This window comes from Puma concolor, chromosome A2, assembly GCF_028749965.1.
Source record: "Puma concolor isolate L17-30 chromosome A2, mPumCon1.1.hap2, whole genome shotgun sequence".
Lineage (NCBI taxonomy): Eukaryota > Metazoa > Chordata > Mammalia > Carnivora > Felidae > Puma > Puma concolor.
The window spans coordinates 85,289,172-85,307,368 of NC_141668.1; the positions used below are offsets into that span (position 1 = coordinate 85,289,172).

The 18,197-nt window shown below is 35.0% G+C and overlaps 1 protein-coding gene and 1 pseudogene across 1 annotated transcript in view; one reads left to right on the forward strand and one right to left on the reverse strand.

The window, feature by feature from the left end:
• Positions 1-18,197, forward strand: part of GNAT3 (G protein subunit alpha transducin 3) — a 314,655-nt gene that overhangs the window by 17,684 nt on the left and 278,774 nt on the right. The gene's annotated exons all lie outside the window — the stretch shown is intronic.
• On the reverse strand, positions 3,635-4,487 carry LOC112866858 (thioredoxin-related transmembrane protein 1 pseudogene; annotated as a pseudogene).

Sequence of the window (18,197 nt, forward strand, 5' to 3'; positions counted from 1 at the left end):
ACAAATGGATTTATTTCATAGAAAAATACATTAATAAAACTAGAAACAGATGATGTAGTTAAGTTGATTTCCTGCCTTGTGGATTAGTCAGTGTCCACATCTAGCATTTATTTGTTTGAGGTATAATAGACATACAACATTATATTATTGCCAGACCTACAATACAATGATTTGATATTTGTATACATTGTAAATGAGCACTCCAATAAGTTTAGTTTTTCCCTGTTACTGTATAAAGTTACATATTATGCAAAATAATATTGACTATAGTCACCATATTGTACATTATATACTCATGATTATTTCTTTCATGGCTGCAAGTTTATACCTCTTGATCATTTTCTTCAATTTCACCTCCTCCAAACTCCATCCCCTCTGGCAACCACCAGACAATATATTCCATTGTGTATATACCATATCTTCTTTATTTATCCATCAATGGATACTTATTTTCATATCTTATCTATTATGAATTATTATGAATAATTCCACATGAACATACAGGTGTATGTATTGTTTCAAATTGGTGTTTTTATTTACCTACATGAAATTGCTGTATCATATCAAAGTTCTATTTTTAGTTTTCAAAGAGTCTTCATACTGTTTTCCACTATAGCTTTACATTCCCAAATTTACATTCCCAAAACAGGACACAAGTGTTCCCTTTTCTTCACATTCTCTCCAACACTTGTTATTTCTGATCTTTCTTGTAATAGTCATTTTTTGTTGTTGTTGTTGATATTCAGCTGTATTTTAGTGTAATATATCTTGGCTATTAAACATTTATTTGTTAGTATATATCACATCATATTATATCAAATCATATATATTGGATATACGGGAGTAGGTTGCCTTTTTATTTTGTTGATTTTTCTTTCGCTGTGCACAAGCTTTTTAGTTTGATATAATCTCATTTGTTTATTTTTGCTTTTGCTACCATTATGTTCAGAGTCAGATCCAAAAACATATCTCCAAGAGCAATGTCAGGGAACTTACCACCTATGTTTTCTTTGAGTAGTTTTATGGTTTCAGGTATTGTGTTCAAGTTTTCATACTATTTTGAGTTAATTTTTAAGTATGGCGTGAGATAGTGATTCAGTTTCATTCTTTTGCATGAAGCTGTCCAGTTTTTCCAGCATAGTTTATTGAAGAGACTGTTCTTTCCCCCTTGTATATTCTTGCCTCCTTTGCCATAAATTAATTGACCGTATACATGCAGGTCTATTTCTGGGCTATCTATTCTGTTCCATTGATATGTGTGTTTGTTTTTATACTAATACCATACTGTTTTGATTATGATAGCTTTTAATATAGTTTTAAATTAGGGACCATGATGCCTCCAGCTTTGTTCTTGTTTCTCAAAATTGCTTTGGCTATTAAGGATCTTTTGCAGTTCCACACAAATTTTAGGATCATTTGCTTTATTTCTGTGAAAAAATGCCATTGGAATTTTGATAGGGATGCAGTGAATCTGTAGATTGCTTTGGGTACTGCAGACATTTTAATAGTATTCTTCCAATCCATGAGCGTGGAATTGTTTTCCATTTATTTGTGTCTCCTTTATTTTCTTTCATGAATGTCTTCGTTTTCAGTGTATAGTTCTTTCACCTCTTTGGTTAAATTTATTCCTAAGTATTTTATCATTTTAATGCAGTCGTAAATGTGATTATTTTCTTAATTTCTCTTTCTGCTAGTTTGTTATTGGTGTATAGAAATACAACAAATTTCTGTATATTGATTTTGTATCCTGCAACTTTACTGAATTTATTGATTATTTTAACAGTTTTTTGGTGGACCCCAAAACTGTTTTTCTTTATATAATATCATGTCATCTGGAAATAGTGTTCTTGCCTAATTGATCTGTCTAGGACTTCCAATACTATGTTCAATATAAGTGGTGAGAGTGGACATTCTTGTCTTATTCCTCCTCTTAGAGGAAACACTTTCAGCTTTTCAACATTAAGTCTGATTTTAGATGTGAGCTTTTCATATATGACCTTTATTAGATTGAGGTACCTTTCTTTTATATCCACTTTTTGAAAGTTTAGATCATAAATGGGTGTTGAATTTTGTCATATGCTTTTTCTGTATCCATTGAGATGATCTTATGATATTTATCCTTCATTTTATTAATTTAGTGTTTCACATGGATTGATTTGTGGATGTTTAACCACCCTTAAGTCCCTGACCTTTACCATTCTTTCTCTTTCTTCTACTAAATTTGGGCTTTCTTTTTCTTTTTCTACTTCCTTGACTTGTAATGTTAGGTTGTTTATTAGTGATATTTTTTGTTTCTTGATGTAAGCATTTACTGATGTGAACTTCCCATTTAAAACTTTTTTTGATGCACCCCATAAGTTTTGGTATGTTTTATTTCCATTTTAATTTGTCTCACGTATTTTTTTTTCTTGATTTCTTCATTGACACATTGACTTTTCAGAAGCATGTTGTTTGGTTTGCATATATGTATGAATTTTCCAGTTTTTACTTGTTTTTTTTTTCTTCTTCCTGAGTAGAATGCTTTCATTTATATGAAATTAAGCTTCTGTGAATTTTCAAAATGTAAAAGTATCAAAGGTTTTACACAACATCAAATGAGACTCAGTAATGCTCACCTTCATATCCAAAAAAAAAAAAAAAAAATCAAGTAGAGGTTCAACAATCATTATATAAAATCTGAAATGAGTGGCCCAAATTTTAAATTATCAGTAGATAGCTCTTCAATTTTAAGGGTCCCTCAGTATCCTTTGGTTTGAAACCACAAAAAAGGACTATTTATTAAAGCATGAAAAATATTTCCAGAAAAGTGTCCAATTTGGAAAATGAAAACTGTAGCCCTTGGTAAGTAGGAAAAATACAAATCATACACTGAACAGAGGGGAACAAAAAAGGCAACTGACCTTTATAGGAATCAAGACAACACCATGGACTTATATAAAATCTTCCCAAATCAGCAACATACCCTGTATTATCATGTTTAGAGCACTGTAATTAAACCAAGATAGTTTTTTTATTAATTGCATAATCTAAAAAAATGAGGAAATTTTGAGCAGGACCAGAGTTGTCATTGAAATACACATTTTTTAAATGTAGGCCTCACACCCAGCATGGAGCCCAGTGAGGGACTTGAACTCATGACCCTGAGAGCAAGACTTGAGCTGAGATGGAGTCTGACACTTAACCAACTGAGCCACCCAGGCGCTCCTGAAATAAACATTTCTTGAGAAATTGGGCAAAGTTCTCATTTATGGGAAATACGTTTTTTTTTCCACAAAGTGAAACTGAGAAAAATTGTATCAAATGAGAAATCTTTTTATCCAAAGTAATCTCTTTAAATAGCTCAATAATGCAGTACTTGAGAAATGTAATTTTTCAACTCAGACTTGAAACAAATTATTCAATAAACATAATCGAATCTTAGTGCTTGGCACCAGAGTTTTCAAAAATTGAACAATTGTTTAAACCATCATACTGTTGTTCTTAAATCCCATTTTAAATTTTTTTATGTAGTGCTACTTTTTATTTTCTGAAGATAGTTTGTTCAGTCTAAGACCATCTAGACTGAACCCTGCAATGTACAAGCATGTCTCAGTTCACTTCAAACCAAATGGTCAGTCTTTTGTTTTTATCAAAATCATATTATAATATTCATAACAATTAACCAGGATTTATCTGTGAACAAGGAAGGACCCACAGGACATTGTCTGTGGCATTCTGTGGAAAGTCTGTTTGTTCCTTCTTTCTGCTTCCTCTTCTGAAACATTTTCATGAGCTTCTTGTTACTCCACTTTTTTCAAAGGTTGAGAAGATTCTGGTAATAATTACTTTGGGGGGGAAGGGTATGGCTTGATCTGTATCTTTTTGAAGGAAAAAGGCAGTGCAGCACAAATATTATACAGAGTCCCAATGATAGTCCTGAAAGCAGAGTTGCTAAAAGCAAAAACTGTACATTATCCCCAAACCCATAATCAAAGGTCTTCAATAAAATAGTTACAGCAAGTCCTGATCCATGAAGATAGCTGAAAGAGTGCTGACATACTATTCATCAGAACAGAATCTGGGCCAAACCATGATGAAATGGGTTCAGTACTTTTCCACTCTTTCTCATTCATAGTTTATGAAGTCCTTCTTATTCCTTGAGCCCTGATAGCACCTAAATTCACCATCTTAACAATAGTAGATGGAAGGAAGGGCAGTTATGATAAACCATCCACTCAGTCCTGGCCGCTCAATGACATCCCCTTTTGCAACATTAACCTCAAGATGTTGTCCCCATTAAGCAAAACTTCTCCATTCTGGTTGTAGATTCTGACAAGAAAGACACCATGGAGCATAAAATTCTATCATCCATTCTCCTTCCAGCAACTCTCTCCTGTTCTTGCCATGATGTTGGGCACGTCACTCTACTGCACATGGGTCCAGGGAACCCCACAAAACAACAGCAGGAGCCCTGCTACAGGAACCATGAGACTCCTGGAGGGTGTCATGTCTGGTGTTTGCCCACCCCCCCCCCCCCACCACCACATCTCCGTTTTTACTCGTAATTGACTTCTAGTTTTATACCACTGTGGTTAGAAAAGATGCTTGATATAATTTCAGTCTTCTTAAATTTATGACGATTTGTTTTGTGGCCTAACATATATTTATTCTGGAGAATGTTCTGTGTGCACTTGAGACGAATGTGTGTTAGGTTGCTTTTGGATGGAATGTTCCATATATATCTGTTAAGTCTATCTGGTCTAACATGTTGTTTAAGGTCAGTGTTTCCTTATTGATTTTTCTTTTCTTTCTTTCTTTTTTTTTCCTTATAGATTTTTCTGTCTGGATGATCTATCTATTAAGGCAAGTGGGGCATTAAAGCCCCTGCTATTATTGTATTGCTGTCTATATCTCCATTTGGGTCTGTTAATACTGGCTTTATATTTTTAGATGTTCTTATATTGGGTACATAATTATTTACAGATATTATATCCACTTCTTGGATTGACCCCTTTATCATTATATAATCCTTTTTTTTTTTTTTTTTTACTCTTATTACTGTCTTTGTCTTGAATTCTATTTTTTCTGATATAGGTATAGCCACCCCAGCTTCCTTTTGGTTTTCATTTGTATGGGGTATCTTTTCCATATCTTCACTTCGAGTTTGTATGTATCTTTACTTCTGAGGTGAGTCTCTTGTATTTTTTTTTTTTTTATTCAATAAAGACTTTGTCTTTTGATTGAAGAAGTAATCCATTAATGTTTAAAATGATTATAGATAGGCATGTACTTATTGCCATTTTGTTCATTATTTTCTGGTTGTTTTATGGTTTCTCCCTGTTCCTTTCTTTTTCTCTTGCTATCTTCCCTTGCGGTTGATAAATTTCTTTAGTGTTCTGTTTAGATTCCATTCTCATTACCTCTTGTGTATCTACTATAGGTTTTTGCTTTGTGGTTATGTGGCTTGCATGTATCTGTTGCCTAGATGTAGACCAATCTATTTTAAGTTGATAGTAAGTTAAGTTTGAACACACTCTAAAATTCCACATTTTCCTGCCCCTTTCCCATGTTTTCTGTTCTTGATGTCACATTTTGCATCCTTTTATTTTGTGTATGCCTTACTTGCTGTAATTATACTTATTTTTACTGCTTTTGTTTCTTAACCTTCATGCTAGCTTTGTAAGTGATTAGTCTACTACCTTTACTGTAGACTTATCTTTACCAGTGAGATTTTGCTTTCTTATATTTTCTTGTGATTAATTATTGCCCCTTCTTTTCAGCCTAAAAAAGCTATTTCTTTTAAAAGTCAACATGTTAAAAATGTTTTTAGGGTTTTTTTTTTGTTTGTTTTGGTAATGTTTATTTATTTATTTAATGTTTATTTATTTTTGAGACAGAGCATGAACAGGGGAGGGTCAGAGAGAGAGGGAGACACAGAATCTGAAACAGGCTCCGGGCTCCGAGCTGTCAGCACAGAGCCCTATGCGGGGCTCGAACCCACGGACCATGAGATCATGACCTGGGCTGAAGTCGGACACTCAACTGACTGAGCCACCCAGGCGCCCCTTTGTTTATTTATTTTTGAGAGAGAGAGAGAGAGCGAGAATGCGCAGGGGAGGGGCGTAGAGAGAGGGGGACATAGCAGAGGATCCAAAGCAGACTCTGTGCTGACAGCAGAGAGCCTGATGTGGGGCTCAATCTCACTGAGCCGTGAGATCGTGACCTGAGCCAAAGCCAGATGCTTAGTTGAGCCACTCAGGTGCCCCCAAAATCAACATTTCTTTTAAAGCTGATTTAGTGGTGGTGAATGCCTTTAGCTTTTACTTGTGTGGAACACACTATTTATCCTTCAATTTTTTTTTTTTTTATTTAAAAATTTTTTTTAACGTTTATTTATTTTCGAGACACAGAGAGACAGAGCATGAACGGGGGAGGGTCAGAGAGAGAGGAAGACACAAGAATCCGAAACAGGCTCTAGGCTCTGAGCTGTCAGCATGGAGCCCGATGCGGGGCTTGAACTCACAGACTGTGATATCATGACCTGAGCCAAAGTCGGAGGCTCAACCGACTGAGCCACCCAGGCGCCCTGTATCCTTCAATTTTGAATGTTAACTAACTGCCAGGTATTCTTGGTTGGAAGGTTTTTGCTTTCAATACTTTGTATATATCATGCCACTCCCTTCTGGCCTATAATATTTCTTTAAAAAAACGTGCTAATTGTCTTATCGAGGTTATTAGTTTGTAACAAGTTGTTTTCCTCTTGCTAGCCTTAAGATTCTCTCTCTTCTCTCTCACTGTATCTTGATGTGGCCTTTTTATCTTTTGTTGTGGAGGATCCCTTTAGCTAGTTTTCAGGTCTGTTTCAGAGAGAAGTGTTTTATATGTAGCTGTAGATTTGGTGTGTCCATGGAAGGAGGTGAGTTCAGGATCTTCCTATGCTGTCATCTTGAGCTGCCCTCCCCATATCTGGCATTTAGAATGCCTCACACATATTTAGAACAAAGTGAGAATCCTTAATAAGAACCCACTGAACTCCGCTTACTAATTACACACCAACATTCTTCTCTATTCTAGTTTGAAAAGGAGCTTGCTGCAAGGCAAAATATTACCCTGGACATCCAGACCACAACTTATGGACATTTATGGTTCAGTTATCAGTTATGAAAAAAATTTAATTTTTTCATTTGGTCATTTTATACATGACAGATGACGTCATCCAAATGGCTTTTAGGATAATGCTTCATTTTCACTGAAACACTTTGCCTAACTGAATTTGAGATACTTCCCATTTGGGTACAGCAGCTTTTATAAAAATTGCCTCAACCAGGCTCATTACAGCTAAATTTATACCACCTGTTTTAATGTGTATATTGTCATGACCCACAGAGACTGCATTAAGTAATTAAGAGACAGACCACATAATGTCATTTGCTGTAACTGAATCTGTGGTTTCAATCAATAACCACCTGAAAGTGCCTGGGGCTACAGGATTAGGGCATAACCTGCTGAGTCAAGGCCTAGGGGGTCCAAATGAGGGTGCATTAATTTGTGACACCATCCTGCTGTTTTAAGTCTCTTTTCAATTAGTCATAAAAGAGCATAAACCAAGTTGTTAAAACCATCCAAGATAGATTCTTCCTTCCCTTAGAAAAGATCTGATATAGAGCTAAAGGTATAAGAAGACTGCCAGTAAAAATCATGCATTTTAACTGCCTTTCTAAGATGTAGCTTATCTCCTAAAGAAGGGCTGAATCATGTGATTGCTGCAGGCTTCCTTATTCTCTAAAGACCAAAAGAAATAGCCATTTTGAAGTGCTAATGTAACTATAAACACAATTCATTTTATTTGAGTTTTTATAGTTCCACCGGTAAAAGGGCTGTGCAGCTGTTGTTTGCTAAATTGTCATTTGTTGGGTTAAAAGTTCGTCCCACTCATCCAAAGTATGGTCACTGCTCAGGAATCAGATGACCACACCAGAGCTACATATTATATGGATCATATAATTTAATTTGGATCAGTTGCTTTCCAGATGCTAAAATCTGGTGTATTTATTAAAAATTGGCTTAAGCCCTGATTCACTCTGGAATTCAACTGAAACAGACTAATCGAATGGGACTCATCCCAACACATATGTCTCCTCCAAGCTGCTAGTGATTTAGGGTTTTGATGGCACGTAGTGACCATTGGGTAGATTTGTACTTATTCTAGGCAGTTCACATGCAATAGTGTTTCCACCCTACAAGAAATCTTGAGGTGGATGTTTCCCAAATGCATTTTCGGACAAAGGTCTTGTACAAAAGAAGAAAAGAACACTTTTACAAAGACCAAAGAATATTTCCTATTTAAGAATTTTGGATGGACATATTCAAGGGCTTTTTCAAACTCTACAGGGTGCTTTTGGAATATGTTTGGAATATAAACACATGTTTGCACATTGCCCAGCTGCCACCTGGCCTAGAGTATGACCTTTCATAGCATTTTTGTATTTTGAAGCAAAAAGGAATCTTGGTGGTCACTGGGGTCAGACTGTCCTTTGCAGAAAAAAAAATGGGACTAAGATAAGCTAAGTAATACACTTGCATGCATTTGATTTCCGTCCCAGCCTCCACATGCTCTCCCAGGGCCTCCTGGTTCTGTGGCAAGGATGCAACTCAGCAGCAGCATGGCACTTACTGGTGACCTTCTCTCCCTCCTGCTTTTATGTTCACTTATCTCCCTTTCACTTCTGCCTCTTTTTTTTTTTTTTTTTTTTTTTTTTTTTGGTTTTCCCTACATTTACTCCTGCTCTCCCACTCCTATTTTCCTATCTTTCTTTTTGAAAACATCTCCCAACTCTATCACTAAGTTTTAATTATAGCAATAAGAATAGCCTGCAGAAATAAAACAAATACAAATCCTACTCAATAATTGCTCATATAATTTCTGACTCCTCTCAAGTTTCAAATGAGAGTGTTTATTGTCTATAGCATTTGTCTGAAAACTGTACTATCTTATGATATTTGAGGTCTTATTGTATTATATTTATTTTTACTTTTTTTATGTGTGTATGTAGACACAGAGACCTCAGATTACTTTGAATCCCCCAGAGTACCTAGTACAGTTCTGGACTATCTGATTATTTAAAGAGATTGATTTTATGTCTAGAACTTTTAGATCAGTGGCTTTGATTTAGAAAATCCAGTCGATCACATGGCTGCTTCCAAATACTTTAGGGGGAATAAACACTTCCAAAATGCAGATTTACCTGTACCTTGAATGGCATAGGCATTTCAACACCTCATTTCATAATAAGGTGAGATAATCCTGGTATTTGATTTAGGCATTTTAAATTTTTAGGGATTTAACTTCCCTATTCAATTGAAGAAATTATCTCAACTCTTTCATTAAATCTTTGCTTCTACCACACACACACACACACACACACACACACACACACACACACACACTACCTGGAGTGCAAATGTACCAAAGAAATAAGTTCATTTGAATCACTTTAATCATTAAAGTTTGTTAACCTTATCTTCAGTCCTATATATTCAGAATTTGTGTGATAGCTATAACAGAATGAATGTTAGAAATACCATGTTAGAATTACAGAAATGTGTTGCAATCCCCATCATTAATCATAATGGAAGTCTATAAATTAAGGAAGTAAGAATAACCCAGGATAACAAAAAGAGCTTAGGAAACAGCAACAGAAAATATTTGCAGTAAGACACTGATGGGGAAATGTGTCATGTGGAGTGCAAGTGTGACTAACAGAAGGTATAGTGGCCAGGAAGAGACTGAGGATGACAAAGTGACATAGAAGCTAGCAGGAAGGGTGTGAGGACTACACTGGCAGGAAATGCAATTGTTCCTGCAGATGGAATGACTGGAACACAGCACTAGAGCAGACTGACCCATGTTAGCCAATCATCATTGCTGACTCACGTGGGTCACAGAAATGTGAAAGGTCATTGAGGGGCATATTGGATGATATAGATTGTACTGTGGGAGTACTGAAAGTTTAAAGAGAAATGGGCAGGATAAATTACTGAGATAATTTGTTTTGCTCTCATGGTGTCACTTCTCTTTTTACCTGGTCCTCATACTTCAAAGGAAGTAACCAGGCCATGGTATTCTCTTGCCCTTGAGGAGATTTGTGTAGCTTGAATGAAAGTCAAAATTGCCTTGGAAAAATTGGCTCTTTAAGATTCACTACATATTTTGGGGTGCCTGGGTGGCTCAGTTGATTAAAGCATCTGACTCTTGATTTTGACTCAGGTCATGATCTCACGGTTTGTGGGATGGAGCCCCACATTGGGCTCTGCACTGGCAGCATGGAGCCTGCTTGGGATAGTCTCTTCTCTCTTTTCTCTCTTTGCCCTTCTCCCTGTCCGTTCTCTCTCTCTCAATAAACAAACATTAAAAAATGATTCACTACATATTCTTCATATTGTGTTAAATAACTTTATATAAATTAACTTCATTGCCTGAGGAATTGCATTTAAAAGTATGTTTAAAGTTTATATTTCTAGTAATTTCCCAATTTTATTGAGATACAATTGATAAACAGCACTGTATAAGCTTAAGGTTATAGCATAATAATTGAACTTACATATATCATTGACACAATTACTACATTATGTAGTTATGTCATATAACCATTATCTTATATAGATATTTAAAAAGGAAAAGAAAAACTTTTTTTTCCTTATGGTGAGAATTTGGGATTCATAACAACATTTGTCATAACAACATTTATATACACCATACATACAGCAGTGTTACCTGTAGTCATCATGCTGTACCTTATGTTGCTAGTACCTACGTATTTTATAACTGGAAGTCTGTACCCTGGACCACCATCCTCCATAGGAATATGTTAATATGTTTATTAACTTTTGCATATTACATCATGGTGTATGTCCCAGAAAATTTTTGAAAAATAAACGTATTGGGTTTTTATTTTCTAATTGTTGATATTACAGATTCCACATGCTTACATATACTATTGCTTTTCCATATACATGTTCTATCCAAGCTGGTCTGCTCACTGATATGTTCTGCATATTTCTTTCTGTAATCTTTTCCATTTCATTGGTGGCATGCCTTCTCCAGCCTCTTCGCAATGGTTGTAAGTCCAATCCATTGTCTGTAGCCTGTTTTCCTTTTCAACCCTTGCCCTGAATTTTCCTTTCATTTATTTTTTGTGTATTCATTACTTCTCTGGGCCTACTTTGCTCTGTTATAAGATAGAAATATTAATATCAAACCCAGATAGTATTTGTGAATATTAGGTGAAGTCAGTGTAGGGAAACATTGAATAAGTGATTAAGCACTACAAAAATATAAATAATACCATTCATGTTTTGTTATATTTTGTTTTTCAATACATTGTTATGTTCTAATTATTTATGTTATTATTTGTTGTGTGGGTGTCACTGTTATAAGTTTGTGTGCCTCCTGTGTGTATACATATTGCCTTTTCACTAGATTACTAGGACTTAAAGAAGGATTCACTGTTTATCTGTGGATCTTCCACCAGCACATAGATGGCATCTTGTACATGAGAGATCCTCAGTGATGTTAATGGGATAATAAATTCTGTTACATCATTGATTCTAATATTTGGATTTTGAATTTAAACTGTCCTATAAAGAATTTTAAAATTAAAACAGCGGAGTATAAATGATGGTCCAGAACTTATATGTAGTATATTATGAGAAATGCTCAACCAAAGGGCACATCCTTTTGCACCGGTATGCTCCATTCCACCACCAACTCCTATAAATACATATCTTGAAGGAGTTTGTTGAATCTACTATAAAACACACTTCAGATCACGACTTCTCTAAGAGAACTACAGACCTCTCAGACACACCTAATCACATTCTCTGACTTATTTCTGTGACATCTGTTTCATCTATAGATTTTGTTTTACCTTCAATTATGTTTTAAATGCAATTACTTCATTTACATGGCTTTTCTCCTGTTATATGGTAATGCTTAAAGAGTAGTGATAGTGATTTTCATTCTTCTCTTCCCAGTCTCTACCACAGTGCTTGGCACATGCTGTGTCTATAATGTTCATGAAATTAGAATTAATTAAAATTAATTTGAGGAAATTAATCATTTATATTGCTTGATAATTGCAAAAATGAAAAGACTTGAGATGAAAATTTGATCTGGGAAAAATATATATGCATTTATACCATTATGTAAGTTTCATCATCATAAAATTTTGATAAACTTAATGATAACAATATGCAAAGATGATATATTACCATCAAGCATAGAGTTGAAAAGAAAAAGGATTTCATGGTATCTACTAAATATAGTTCAGCCAATATCCATTTGTGATGCCATTAGTTACTACCTACTGGCTAGTGTTCAACCATAATCAGCAAATTAACACATTGTTTTCCTGATGATACTTCTATTTTCTGCCTAATGGTGTATTAAGTTGGCTCACATTGGGTGTCCTGATTAGAATCAATTGACACATCATAACATTGTTTATTGAGCATGGCAAATGTTTGCCTAAACTCTTTTGCTTTTGTGTCTTAAAATAAACAAATAAAAAGTGTGCTAAGGAGTCCTAATAAGAAAATTAAATTCTTCTGTTGAGAATAGGTGTTCTGTGTTCTAGTCCAAACCAGTGAACACTTTTTAGAATTTAAATTAACTTGAGTGTATTCCAGCATTAGATTCTGTGATCATAACCCTCTTCTTGAAACACTCTTTAGCTGGCTTCCTTGAGATTATTCCTTTAACACTAGGATATCCTTGTCCCTACCTGGCCACAGTTCAGTCTCTATTGCAAGTTCTGCCTATCCCTTAGAAGTTAGTTTTACTCTGATTTCTGTCTAAACGCTTCTTGTCCTCAGCTGGTGTCATACTGGTGACTTGAAAATCAAGATATTGGGGCTATCAGTGCTATTTTATTATTGTTTTTAGTTAAAATTGTGTCTTTTTTAGCCTGTGAATAAGTAATGATAATCTATATGCTTACAGTGAAAGTAAACCCACGAGAAGCATCTAGCACCTTGTCCTGCACTGGTGGTTAGTAAATGTTTCTTGAGTGCTAAGTGGATACTCCACAAAATATTTTTGACACAAATAATGATTTTTAAAAACACCTTTTGCATGATTGGAAAAATGAATAGTAAGTCTTTCTGTGGGCTTACAGAAGCTTCAGTTTTCTTTGTCTATAATTTTCATGTATTTTAAGATAATTTCCTATTGCCCTGAAATTGCTTTGGATAAATGTTGAGTTCTCAAGGCCATGGAAGTGACAATTGTGAGATTGCAGAAACCCCTTATTTCTTTTGTAATGGACTTTTGGTGTGTGCAGGGACCATCTTATTGAAGAAAGGTGAATCAGAAAAAAATTTGTGTGAAGGTAAAATTTGAGCAGCCATCCCAAATTGATTAAAAGTTCTCAAGTTATTTGGTGACTTAATCTGGAATTAAATAAGAAGTGCTGGTTTGCTGGCTTTTACTTGTTAAGATGCTCCCCAAAACTGATTTATTAGTCACCTTATTTCTGGAACATTCTAGTCTTAATAGTGGTAAAATGTTATGAAGTAATGACAAGGGAAGGGCAAAGCCATGGTTAATAGTCATTGTGCAATAAAACCAAGTCTATTCACCTTCAAGGCTCAGTTCAGGATCTGTTTAACAAGATTTTTTTTCCTAATAAAAGAGAAGTCAGGCAGTTCCTTAATTTTGAAATTGCATCATTTCTTATTATTCTGTTGGCCTGGCTTTTATATTCATAGTTCCTGTGATGTATATTATTAGTACAGTTTTAGAAGTAACAGTCTAGAGACTAGTAATTATTATTGTATTTTGGCCTGAAAGTAGATTAAATTTTATAACTAGTAAAAATAATACTGCAATTAAATGTATAGTATGTACAAAACATGCCAAACTTATTTTAAAACGTGTATCTTTTGTAAATTATTGAATATGAAAATTTCTTGCTATCCATAGAAATTTATTCACCAATTGGCATGAGGAATGTTAATGTGCTAAGCAAAAAGAGTAATATTAAGACTCTCAACATTGTGGGACTCACCTTTTTTTATTTTTATTTTTTTTGTTTTTTTTTTTTTTTGGGACTCACCTTTTTTTAAAGCATGGAAGTTATTTTATATTAAAAAAACCCATAAAATTCCTAAGTTACATTTGATGTAATTAAACCATGCACAATTTACTTTTAATAAGAATTAATAAGGATTTCGAAATGATTTGTGTGCATTTAAAAAAAACATATCAGACTCGATAATAAAATCAAATTTTCCTTAATATTTTGCCAGAAGAAAAAAGGTCTTCTGTAAACTAACCAAAGTTCCTAGAGGATTGAAAGAACAATAATGCCACATAGAGAATAATGAATTAGCATCATTAGAGTAAGACGTACTTGATTCTGACTGAATTATGAAATGGCCAGCCAGTACCAGATACTGGAATTTGTCGTAAGTTACAGACTCACTTCAGACAGAAACATAGGTCAGAAATACCACTGTCATGATTATAGTGGACAAGCATTTTCTAAATTGTGAATAGTAGTGGACTATTAGAGTGTTATACAGTCTCTTATTGTATCTGATGCACCCTAAAAACATGGCTATTGTGGGCTCTGCACTGAGCGTGGAGCCTGCTTAAGATTCTCTCTCACACTCTCACTCTACCCCTCTCCCCAGCTCATGCTCTTTTTAAAAAGTAAACAAACAAAGATGTAAATAAAAACATGGCTTTCCCTCCTTTGTTTGAATAGAATAAAATTCTAAAAAGTGGAAGAATCAGCATAGAAAGTATTTTGAGGACATTTTTCAAGCTCTGTATTTGCTTCTCACATCTGTAATAAAACAAAAACATACCATAATATCTTAATCTTTGTTTCTACAATACACAGTATGTGAAACTAAAAAGATTCCACTTATATCAATTAATAAAAGAATGAAGTAAGGAGAATTAGTTGCTCTAGCAAAAAATAAATCCTTTTTAAATATCTCATTTCCAAAATGATTGCCTAAGGGTAGTCGTTCTCAAAGTCTGTTCTCTGGACCAGCAGTAGCATCACCTTTGTACTTGTTATAAATGCAGATTTTCAGGTCCCACCCACACCTACCTAATCAGAAAGTTCGAGGGTGGAGTCCATCAGTCTGAGTTTTGATAAGCTCCCCATGTAATTCTGATGTCCACTACAGTTTGAGAACAACTACCTTAAATCATGAGCATAAGTTAAAAGTAAAAGAGAAAGGTCTGAATTTCTGGGTAGACTCATTGGTTCTCATTGAGTCTCAGTCCTGCTTACTGATCCCATTTGGGGATGTTTTCAAGACTCCAGCCCAGATCAAATGAATCAGAATCTCTGCCTTAGCATGAGCATTTTTAAAAGTTCTCTGGTGGTTCTAATGAGCAACAGGCTTGACAGGCATGGTTATTAGTTCTCTGTGCTTGTTCTATAGGTCAACCATTTCCTGCATATTCAGGTTATTCATGTTGCACTTTTCCATTGATCCTGATTCCCTGATTTTCTTTGTTAACCCATTAACTGAGGTATAGAGAGCCAGGGGTAGCATGGATCAGCTTCCAGAGTAGTTATATATGCATTGCTCCCATTTTGGGCAAGAACTTTTATATCCAATTTAAAAATCAGCCCACTATCCTTTGGATTATTAAATAGACTTCACTACTGTTATTCTCACTCTGTCTTTTCCCTTTTCAGTCCGTTCTCCACATAATGCTGTAGCCAGCATTGTCTTTCTAAAATACATATCTGGTCATATTCACATTCTTAAAAAAGGGCTTGCAGGGTTGCACATAGGGTCCTGTTTCCTCTGTCCACTATTCTCCTCCCCAAATTCCTTTTATGCTGCAGCCATATGAAATGTTTAGTTTAGTTTGTTAGTTTGAACCCAGCATGTTTTCTCTGAACAGAGTACATGTTACCTGGAACACTGCTCCCTGACAAGTGGTCACCATTCACTCATTCATCCAAGACTTTAATGTGATTCTTCCATTTTAGCTGATCATCAGCCCTTGAGATAACACTCTCTGAGGCTCCTTAGAATCTCCCTTATGACAATTTGTTATATAGCTTGCTTAGTTTTCTGGAGTTCCCAGTGACTTAAAAATTAATGAAGGTATTGGGCGCCTGGGTGGTTTAGTTGGTTAAGCGTCCAAATTCGGCTCAGGTCATGATCTTGTGGTTTGTGAGTTCAAGCCCCGTGTCGGGCTCTGTGCTGACAGCTTAGAGCCTGGAGCCTGGTTTGGATTCTGTGTTTCCCTCTCTCTCTGCCCCTCTCCTGCTCATGCTCTCTCAAAGAAATAAACATTAAAAATAAATAAATAAACATTAATTTTTTTTATTAATGAAGGTATTATTCATGTATTTATTGTTAATTTTTTGCATCTAACATAGAGCCTAATCATAACATTTCCAATAAAATTTATTATGTAGGTGAAAGACTGTTAACACAATTAAATAATAAAAGTAAATAAGAAATGCACCAAAGGAAAAACAAAAAGGCAGTATAGAGTCAGGAGTGAAAGTTGTGCATTAACTGTACTGTGATAGACAAAGGGCCCAGATGGCTCATCTCCCAGGTAAATGGCCTTTTTCGTACACCAGCCTGACACTTTAATCCTTTCCTTTCCATCTTGCATGAAAATACTATCTTCTGACAAAACATTTCAGAGATGCCATTGTATTATTAAAGGGAATTAATAGGTCAGCATTTCCTATACTGTGTTCCTGAAGCATTAGATACACAAGATTTTAATAGATATTTTATATAAAAATATTCTCTGGCCAAATAATTTTGGGAGATATTAGATTAAGTTAAGTAGGATTTATTATGCTAAACTATTTTGTTAATCTCCAAAAGAGAAAAATTGTAAGCATTTATTTGGATTTTTTTTTGAGAGACATCTAGCAGAGGTACTCACCAATTAATTGAAACAGTTTGAAAAACAATAGTTTAAAAGTATCAACAAAACTCTAAGAAAGTTGAGGGGCAAAAAGGGAGAGGGTGTTGCAGAGAGGTTTCCTCCATCCTAAGGAAACTAACTGATCAGAATTATTTTCTGATCCATGGAACTTTGTGAGCTTGAAAAAAAAAACCTATACATACAAGTATTTTTTAAAATTTTTATAAGGGTATATAATTTATTAGATTTACATAAAATTTTCCGATTAATCAGCCTCATTAATGTAAAAAGAACGTCAAAAATCAACACGTCATATAGAAATTCACATTGATTGCCAAACTAAAGTTAAAATATCTTACTGCTATTTTAACATATTTTAAAAAGATACTTTGAGCCTTTTTAAAAACTACCTTGGGAATAAAGAATTGACCAATTTGTGTGTTGTCAAGGCTATTTAAAAGTATGTATTAAATATATAAATATACTGCATATAGTATACAATATAAGCATAAGATATTAATCTTTCTGTAACTACACATTTTTGTTGAACATGCAAGTCACTGTAGTGCATAGATTTTCTGAAATGTAAAGTCTATAAATGCATAACAGTTCAGAGCAAAAGTATAAATAACAATGTTGGCTGAAATAGACAAAGAAAACAAAGATACAGGAGAGACCTAATTTGGCCCTGAGGGAGAATAATACGGGACCTTTTTAGAGTCTTGAAACTTGGAGTTTAGATTATATTGAACAGTGGAATGGGGCAGCATTCCTTTCCAAAGTTAAACTTTGAGTGTCCGTGGGTGGCATTAGTGGGTACCCTACCCTGTGTGCATTTGTAGTTAGGAGGCTTCTGGGAGAAAAGGCACTGACACCTCAATCATTGAGATTTGAAGGCATAAAAGCCTAATTGCCTGGTTAGAGTGCAAAAGACTGAGTTAATCTTGTCATTCTCAAACTCCCCTCAGTAAGGGAAGCTGGATCACTAAAGAACACTTAGTGCAAAGGTCTAAGTTATCTGGGGAAAGTGACTTTTCAGGCACATTGTATGCTTAATTCCAGAACTTCTCTGAATGACTCTTCTGGCACAGAGGGAAAATTTAGAGATAGTCACTGTGACCGGCTCATGTCATTAAAGCCATTTCAAGTTTCTCTTATACACGGGGAACATGGAAGTGTAGAATCCTAACTGGGCTTACTTTAGAGGGGCCTAGTGGGCAGTGTGTATGTGTGTGTGTGTGTGTGTGCGCGCGCATTGTACATGTACACATGTGTTCATGCTTCATCACTA